General features: G+C 35.7%; 1 long non-coding RNA gene across 2 annotated transcripts in view; it reads right to left on the bottom strand.

Moving 5' to 3' along the window:
- Positions 1–4,149: 4,149 nt before the first annotated feature.
- The window catches only part of LOC123642586, a 109,636-nt gene continuing 105,782 nt past the window's right edge, over positions 4,150–8,003 (bottom strand). For both annotated transcript variants that reach the window (XR_006736489.1, XR_006736488.1), the window contains exon 3: positions 4,150–4,200. This is a non-coding gene — a long non-coding RNA (uncharacterized LOC123642586). The remainder of the gene's footprint in view (positions 4,201–8,003) is intronic.

Below are 8,003 nucleotides of genomic sequence, written 5' to 3'. Positions count from 1 at the left end.
ACCAGAATTTAAGGCAGGAAGAAATGAGCACCAGAATTTAAGGCAGGAAGGGATAGGCTAACTCTACTCTTTAGCACAAATGCAGTCAGGTTTATGATCAGGCCTGCCCTTATCTACAAAGCTGTTAACCCCCGAGCCTTGAAGGGCAAAGATGAACATCATCTATCAGTCTTTTTAGTTGTGCAACTAGAAGTCCTGGACAATGAGAACTCTTTTTCTAGATTGGTCTCATTGATGCTGTGTCCCTGAAGTCAGGAAGTACCTTGCCAGCAAGGGACTGCTTTTTAAAGTCTTTTAAAGTTCTTTTGATATTAGACAACGCCCCTGGACACTCAGAATCTCATGAGTTGCCAATGGAAGGTGTCATAATAGTCTACTTGCCCCTAAACACAACATTTCTAATTCAGCCTCTAGATCAGGGAGTCATAAGGACCTTTAAGGCTCATTACACGTGGTACTCTAAGGTTAACCCTATGGAAGAGAATTCCAATAGAGAGAACACTGTGGAAGTCCAGAATGATTATACCATTGAAGATGCCATCACTGTTATAGAAAAATCTGTGAAAGCCATCAAGCCCAAACAACCAATTCCTTCTGGAGAAAACTATGTCCAGGTGTTGTTCATAACTTAACAGGATTTGCAACAGAGCCAACCAAGAAAATGATGAAAGAGATTATGAATATAGCCAAAAAAAAAAAAGTGGGTGATGAAGAGTTTTAAGCTATGCATCTTGGAGAAATTCAAACGCTAACAGATACCACATCAGAGGAATGGGCAGAAGACAATTTGATGACAATGAGTACTTCCAAACCAGTGCCAGATGATGAAGAAGAAGATGTAGAAGAAGCAGCGCCAGAAGACAAATTGACATTAGGCACTCTGGCAGAAGGGTTCCAATTATTCAAGACTGTTTTTGGCTTCTTTTTTATGACATAGACCCTTCTATGGTACGGGCACTGAAGCTAAAGCAAATGGTGGAAGAAGGGCTGGTACTGTATAGAAACATTTTTAAAGAAGTAAAAAAGGAAAAAAGTCGAACACAAATTATGATGTATTCTCTAAAATTACACTGATTGTACATGCCTCTTCTGCCTCTCCATCCACTTCCTCCACCTCTGCTACCCCTGAGGCAGGCAGCAAGACCAACCCCCCTCTTCCTCCTCCTCCTCAGCCTACTCAACCTGAAGGCAACAAGAATGAAGACATTTTTAATGATCTACTTCCACTTAATGAATAGTAAATATATTTTTTCTTCCTTATGATTTTCTTAATAAAACATTGTCTTTTCTCTAGGCTACTTTACTATAAGAATATAGTATATAATATATTTAACATACAAAATATGTGTTAATCGGCTGTTTATATTATCAGTAAGGCTTTTGATCAACAGTAGGGTATTAGTTAAGTTTTGGGGGAATCAAAAGTTACACACAGACTTCTGACTGCACAGGGGTTCAGCACCCTTAACCTTCACATTGTTCAAGGGTCAACTGTATATAATATATTTGATCTTCATCCCTGTTTCCTGACATAAAGCTTTTAAAACCCTTGGGATCCCTGGCATCAGAGAGAGTCTTGTATGTTAATGAGATGACTGGTGGCTGGCAGTTCCTAGGTAGCTTCAGGATGGGGCTGGTCACAGATAAGACCAACCCATGATTAGATAGTTGGGACTTCTCGGCCCTACCCCCTACCTTTGGGGAAGGAGAGAGTGGCCGAAGGCTAAGTTGATCACCAATGGCCATTATTTTAATCAATCATGTCTACGTAATGAAGCTCCCATAAAAAACCCAAAAGGACTGGGTTAGAGGAGTTTCCAGATAACTGAACATGTGGAAGTTTCTAGAGACTGACTCACTTGGAGAATGCATGGAAGCCCCACACCCCTTCCCACATGCCTTGCCCTGTGCATCTCCTCCATCTGGCTATTCATCTGTGTCCTTTGTAATATCCTCTATAATAAACCAGTAAATGTGTTTCCCTGAGTTCTGTCAGCTTCTCTAGCAAATTAATTAAACTCAAGGAGGAGGTCATGGGAACGCTGATGTATAGCCAGTCAAATCAGAAGTATGGATGACAACCTACTACCTATGACTGGCATCCGCGGTAGGGGCTGGCGAGAGCACTGACCCTCTCAACCTGTGAGGTCAGAGCTATCTCCAGGCAGGTAGTGTTAGAATTACAACTTAATTTAGAGAACACCCAGCTGGTGTCTGTTGCAGAACTGATTGCTGGAATATTGCTTTGGTGTATGTGGGAAAACTCCACATACATTTGGTCACAGAAGTGTTCTGTGATATGAGAATATAGTAGGAGAAACTGAGTTTGCTTTTCTTATATCCTTATAATCCCTCTTTCCCCACCAAAGAAATTGCCAAAATACCTAGCCTATTTCTTTATAACTGGTATATTTGATGAAAATGATAAAATTATGTATCAGTTGATACAGATATGGGCTAACTGAGAATGTTTGTTAATAGAGTTCAGTGAAAGTAAAATATCCTTCTGGAATACCTAAGAATGAATATCTTCATGAGCACAAATGGAGGTGGGAGACAATGTCTTGGCATTAGCAGGGATAGGGATATTGTGTGGGAGACACAGCAAATAATTCCTAGAGGTTCCTGCTAAGTAAAGGAAAATTATGATTGGGTCAGAACTGGTTTTTCTATTTATAATTGTGATCAAAAACAAACAAAACTAAAACAAAACCCTAGAGACAACACAGATCAATATTCACATACAAGGCCAATATCATCAGAATATTTATAAAAGAATAGATATCTTTTAAAATATACATAGAGTCATAAAACTAAAAGCCTATTTTAAGAGTTTGTAAAATCACTATAAAATAAACATGAATGGAATTTATGTGTTTTTTTATTTGAAGAATAACCAAATTTGGTTCAAGTTTTAGAGAATGACAAAAGAGAAAGTAGCAACAAAACTCCTTTGAATAGTTTTTATTCCTCTGAAAAACATTTTATTATTGAAAATAAATTAAAAGGGTGCAAATTTTACAGCCAACACTTCCTGGAATATTAATGAAAATATATTTATTTTGTATATTTACAAAAACTCCACTCTTCTTTCAAAGGCTTCATTTCAATCACATCTATTCTGAACTTAGAGAAACATATTAGATAAAAACTTTTTGTGTCATCAATATCCTTGAAAAATTGATAAAATCCATGGACAGTCTCCACAGGAAAAAATGAGTAAATACACCCATAATATATTGTATATAATTTCCGAGAGATTACTGATTGCCTTGTATAAAGCTTACTCTTTGATACCAATTTAAGGATTTCTAGTGTAGAAGAATGGTCCTAAATAAAGGAAGTGGGACCTACTGCTGGTTTCTGACTGTTCACTAGCAGAGAAAACACCATACTGGGAGGGGCAGAGTGCACAACCAACAGTGTGTCTCCACTCATGCACCGCGATGGCTCTGGGTCGCTCTTCCCTTATTTTTCCTTTGCTCTCTCAACCCTCTATCATTCATTCTCTGGGAGGCTCCACAGGGAGTCTTCTAAATAGAGTGAGAAGTGAGAAGGAGCCTTACCTAATAAATATATTTCTAATACTCATTGCAGTAAACACAGCAAGAAAAGAAAATAACCTAAGACATTAGAGATTCTTATAAACTACATAAAACTAAATTGCTTTTGTAAACAAATAAAAAGCCCTTTAAATATCAAGATATATTTACTGAACTGCTGCATGTGTACGTCAAATAGTTTGAATGACCTAAAGTAATAACCAAATTTTAAGAGACTGTAAAGTCATGGGTTGTTATTAAAGCCAGTATTATAATCCTAAATGTCATCTTAAGAATTTCCATGATTGTATAATCACAAATAAGTATGTCCTAATCTTACAAGCAATCTTGAATTCTTCCTAATCAAAAATCAGAGCAAAAATCACCTGCCATGGGTGATAGCCAAGTGTCTTTTATACTAAGTTTATCAAAATAAGTTTATAAGAGTGCAAAAATTTTGATTAAACTGCTTGCAACAGTGACTACCATAGTATGCATTTTATATACATGCAACTTACAAATGATAACTACACTATAGAGCACTAGAAACTTGGTCACACTGGTCTATTTTGCATGTCACTTACCATATTGAATATTTCATTCTCTTCTTTCTTCAAATCTTGACATTAGGAGTTTTTTTTCATCTTAGAAGCAGCTCCTAAAGAATATTTTAGATTATCAAAGATTGTACTTATGCATATACATACAAATATTTCCCCCAAATAATGATCAATGTTTTTTGGTTATTTTCAATATTTATTAAGAGACATAGGTCCAGAAACAATCAGCAAATTAGTAAATTGTTTCTAAGCACACTTGATTTTTATTGAATGCTCTCAAGGCATCAAAATGTGTGTATTCGCCTTTGAAAAGTGTTAAATTTGCATTTATTCTTTTGTCCCTAGGGCTAACAGCTGGGTGTTGTTGTTGTTGTTGTTGTTGTTTTAAGTACCTATTGGAGGTGCTAAGAGGTCCTAATTAAGTAAATTAAACAAACACAGCATTAAATTTCAGAACTGAAGTGTCAGAATAGATATATTTGATCAGTAGATCACAAATGGGAGCAACAGTAAATCACAAATACATCTGATTTTATTTCCTGCTTCAGCATATTTGCTTTGGTAAAACAATTTTACTCAAATAACTGTGCAATATGTTGCTCTGAGTGATTGAGAGGGAATGCATTATTTCATTCTCGTTTTCCTGCCCATATTTCATAAATGAATGAATAAATGGATGGATTGATTAAAAAAAAATCCCAATGACCTTTGTGTTACAGTGCAGGGTTATCATCCCTGGGAGAAGCATGCTATTTGCAGAGCTGACAAAACAAAACAAAACACAACAAAACAAAACATAACAGCAAAAACAAACCAAGGGTGATTCATTTTAAGATCATTCACAAATCAGTATAGAAGTAAAAGAACTGGGCAGGCTTATAAGGGCCACAAAGATCACTTGAGGGACTTATAATCCAATGAGGAAAACAATACAGACATGTCTACAGCTAATAATAAAACATGACATAATTAAATTAATTACAGATACAAGAGTCCTTTCATTCCTTCTTAATTGAACAGGGTAGGCATCACCGAAGTAGAATTTAAGCTGCACTTAAATGAAAAAATCAGCATGTTCAAACATGGAACCAGAAAGAAGGAGAAAAATACAGATGAAAAAGATAGCACTGGTGAGGAGGCAGAGGAAAAAGTGGGATGGGATAACCTGAAGAGTGGATTTAACCTCACCTCAAGTTAGGGAGTGGGAGTAGGAGAAATAAGAAGTTGATGTTTATAAGGGAAATTAATGATTTCAGTTTGGTGGCTAGTTGAGTTTGGAGTACCCATGGAAAATTCTGAACTAAAGTTCAGATGGATATCCAAATTGGATGTGAAGATTGAGACAACAGAATAAAGGTGATAACTAAACCTTTGAGGGCATTTGAGATGGCCCAGACCATATGTGTGGCATGGTTAAAGAATAAACTATAGAATGCTTATGTTTAAAAGACAAGCAGCAAAAGATAAGAATGAGAAGATACATTCAGGGAAGCAGGAAGAGAACCAAGAGAGAATGTTTCCCAAGTATTACCGAAGGGTAAGAGCTTCATGATAAAAGAGAGTAGCCCTCATTGTCAAATGATGCACAAAAGTAGCAGATTTAGATATATGAAAGTCATTCTGTACTCTTTGAGGGGGCAAGCAATTTCACGAAGTGGTGGGAAGTGAAACCAGATTGTGTATTGGTTAAGGAAAATTGCTCAATGCAAAAAATGGTGCAAATGAATAGGGAAGTTAATGAAAAAGCAGGGTAGGGGAAGTTTTCCAGTCTCTGAAAAAGACACATAAGAAAATAGAAGAAGGAAAGCAAGTATATCAAAGAGTCTTTAACACATCAACTTAAAAGTAGGATATTTTTATGTGATTCTCTGTGATAGTCATTGAAGAAGTACATCCATCAAACCTAAAATTTCACAAAGAGGGCAATTAATATATAACTTAAAACAATTAAAGTACTTCAAGTTGTCTAATACTATTTACCTACTAGTTACTAAGAAAGAAAACATGTAATGTATTTTGTTTTTAGAAAAAAATACTGTGATGATTAATTTTAGGTGAATTTTATGTTAATCCAACTTTATTGGATTAAGAAATACCTCAGGAACCAGTACAACGTTAGTTCTGGGTATGTCTGTATTTCCAGAGGTAATTGCTGTGTGAGTCTGCACTAAGTGGAGAGGGTCGACCCTTAATGTGGGTGTCTCTTTCTCGTGGAGATAAGACAGCCTTCTTCTGCTTTGGACATCAAAACTCTAGGCTTTGGACTTCTGGACTTGCACTAGTGGCCACCCTGGGTTCTCAGTCCTTCAGCCTTGGACTGAGAGTTACACTGTTGGTGTCCCTGATCCTGAGGCTTTCATGCTTGTACTGAGTCATTCTAGGGAAATCCAGGGTCTCCAGATTGCATATGGCTGGCCTGTCATGTGACTTCTCAGCCTCCTTAACCACATGCAAATTTTCCTGATAAATCCCCTCTTATCTATCTATCTTACTGGTTTCCTCTTTCGGGACGCCTGTGATTAATACAAATACCTTCACATTTTAAAAATATTTTTTTGCTAAAGGATGTACACTCATGTCAACAGAGGCTTACAGAGCTCTGAAACACAATCTTATAAATCTTTCAAAAGAATATTATAGGTCAAAACACCTGGAAAGAAGAAAATAAGCCATTTTCTGCTTTTTTTTTTTTAGATACTAAAATATGCATCTATCTAGCATGGAAAGTAATGATAAGATTCAACAAAAATTTGGAAAAAACAGATGTTTTCCATTCAAACAATCTTCAGAAATGTTCCTAAGACTATGAATATATTGTTCAAAGGATATAATGACTGCTTACATATCAGACAACCTGCAATGGATGTTCTACAACATAACTGGCTAGTGCTCTCCATCAGTGTCAAGGTCATGATGGGCAAAGAAAAATTGAGTAACTCTCAGACTGGAGGAACCAAAAGTGACTTGATGACTATCTGCAATGTTGAATTGTAGATTGGATCCTGGATTGAGGAAAAAAAGAAACCTAGGAAACTTAAGTAGATCTGTAGGTTAGTTAATAGAACTGCTTCAATGTTAACCTCCTGGTTTCAATAATTGTACCCTAGTTAGGTAAGATGTTAACCTTTAAGGAAGCTACTTGAAAACTGTAAGGGAATTTCTATACCGTTTTTGAAACTATTTTGTAGGTCTTTTTTTTTTTTTTTTTAAAGTCAAAATCATCTTTATTCTTAGACAACACGATCATGTGCATATAAAATCTTAAGACATTTGCAAAATAAGTAGAAAAAGTAATAAATGAATTCATCACACTTAAAAGTAAAAAGTCTTATAAAAGATTTCTACCTAGGAATAAAATGGATAAAGAATCATATCTAGAGGAAATAAGAGAGAAAAATTTGACTATGTAGTTGTAGGTATCAATATTACTTTAAAAATCATGTTTTTAAATTTCAACCAGCTGAAAATGACCAGAATGAAGTGACAATAATAAAACATATCAATAATGCCTGGGTCCTAAAGAAAGAAATTCCTCTTTTGCATGTGAAATAGCCAGTGTGTATTTCAATAAATCAACTAATAAATAAAAACTCAGAATGTGATTTTTTTAATCGCATTTTCACATGACTCTCCTCATGTAAAAGAGATTATCAAGGCCAATTTTTAAGTTGCCATGCCATTCAATTTTGAGTATCTACTCTGTACAAGATACTATCTATCATAAAAGCAAAACATTGTGATTATGAAATGTTGATGGGATATTGTACGTGTTTCCCAATAACAGTATTCCATCAAATGTGCTATGACAAAGAGGCAAGCAAAGTCCTGCTTAGACATAGAGGAAAGAGGAAACATTTGGTTTACGTTGCAGAAGCCTACACAAACAGCTGTCACTGTGGAG

Source organism: Lemur catta, chromosome 1 (genome assembly GCF_020740605.2).
Source record: "Lemur catta isolate mLemCat1 chromosome 1, mLemCat1.pri, whole genome shotgun sequence".
In the NCBI taxonomy this organism is placed as follows: Eukaryota; Metazoa; Chordata; class Mammalia; order Primates; family Lemuridae; genus Lemur; species Lemur catta.
Note: the sequence above shows the minus strand (reverse complement) of the source record. Positions and strands in the feature narration are given on the sequence as shown.